The sequence below is a fragment of the Rattus norvegicus genome, chromosome 9 (assembly GCF_036323735.1).
Source record: "Rattus norvegicus strain BN/NHsdMcwi chromosome 9, GRCr8, whole genome shotgun sequence".
In the NCBI taxonomy this organism is placed as follows: Eukaryota; Metazoa; Chordata; class Mammalia; order Rodentia; family Muridae; genus Rattus; species Rattus norvegicus.
In genome coordinates this window covers 119,629,532-119,631,134 of record NC_086027.1, presented here as the reverse complement: position 1 = coordinate 119,631,134, position 1,603 = coordinate 119,629,532, and the positions used below count along the sequence as shown (strand labels likewise).

Here is a 1,603-nt window from a genome sequence, read left to right as displayed (position 1 = left end):
TGAGTTTAAGGTCAGCCTGTTCTACATAAAAAATTCTAGACTAGTCAGGGCTATACAGGGTCCGTGAAAGAAGGAGCAGGACATATTGGGCATGATCAAGGGCAGGAGAAAAATGAACTGAATGAGTTTGATCAAGAAACATTGTTCATAACTGAAATAGTCAACTAATAAAAGACATTCTCATTCAAGAAATATAATATTTCAAGCTTTATGTATTTTTTAAAAGAATTATTACACTATCTTCAGACACGTCAGAAATGGGCATCAGATCCCATTACATGGTTGTGAGTTACTATGTAATTGCTGGGAATTGAACTTAGGACCTCTGGAAGAGCAGTTAAGTGCTCTTAACTGCTGAACCCTCTCTCCAGCCCAAGATTACTGTATTTTAATGAAGTTTCTTTACATTTAGTGAAGAGGTAGCTAGCCATACTGGAATGTTGTGATCTGGAATAACAATGGCAGTGTTAGTTTATTAACTATGAATTGAAATTATTATTTAAAACAAGATAATTTTGGGGGATAGTGATTACTAGGCAAATCATTTAAAAATTTTCTAATTATTTTTGTCCTTTCTAGTAACCCACAATAGAAAGCCATTTCTTGATGCATCGACACTGGACATCAAAATAAAGCATATTTTCTCAGAATATATTTTTAAAAGCTCTTTCTATAAGGCTGGCAAGATCATTTGGTTGGTAAAATGTTTGGTGGGTACACAAGTTGGATAACACACACACACACACACACACACTAATAATTTTTTAAAAAATTCTTCCTGTTGAAAGAGTACAGCAAAACAAAGCATCAAAGCAAAGACTCAAGTTCACATTGAAAGGGTAGGCAATGTAGCCCTTGTGTTACTTGTGAGGAGTCCACAGAACTGCAACACAGTATAGTTACTACCTCAGTGACTTAAGATCAGTTGAAACTTACAGCAATAAGTAAACCACTATTTCTTATATCCACTCAAAGTTGCTATATTCTTATAATCAATATTTATTTCATTTTTGCTTTGCTCTTGGACTCCTGCTGATTTTTGGCTTATTAAGAAGACTCTCTCTCTCTCTCTCTCTCTCTCTCTCTCTCTCTCTCTCTCTCTCTCTCTCTCTTACACACACACACACACACACACACACACACACACACACACACACACACACACTGAAATAGGCAAGGAGACACCTTGTTGGTGGTATTCTTTTTATATGCGTCAGGGCCAGAACAGATGGCAGTCCTTTGTTTATCCTAACTTGATGCCTGGTTTGGTGGCCAAAGCTGTCTTATGCCTTAGACTCATAAAAAATCAAATCAAATCCAGGCAGCACAATGCAGGAGGAGGAAGACAAAGACCTGTGCACCACAGTGCCATCCACGGACTTGCCCTCTCGCGCTTATCACAGGACAGACCATAGACACCTTTACACCAAGCCATGCAGCACAGACAGAGGGTGCTGCCCCAGGAGTGCCACCAGCAGCATGGCCAGTATGCAGGAGATGAGTATGTGATGATCAGGTGGAAGAGAAGGAGAAGTGGAGCGGCTTGAGCATTATGAAGAGAGATGAAACTGGATTCTCCAAGGTGAAAAGGAGTAGCCTGTTA

At 39.2% G+C, this 1,603-nt stretch overlaps 1 non-coding gene across 1 annotated transcript; it reads left to right on the top strand.

Moving 5' to 3' along the window:
- The first annotated feature begins 1,159 nt into the window (after nucleotides 1–1,159).
- LOC120094906 (small nucleolar RNA SNORA48) lies at nucleotides 1,160–1,302 on the top strand. Its single transcript, XR_005489597.1, has one exon. It is a non-coding gene; the product is annotated as a small nucleolar RNA SNORA48 (small nucleolar RNA).
- Nucleotides 1,303–1,603: the final 301 nt, after the last annotated feature.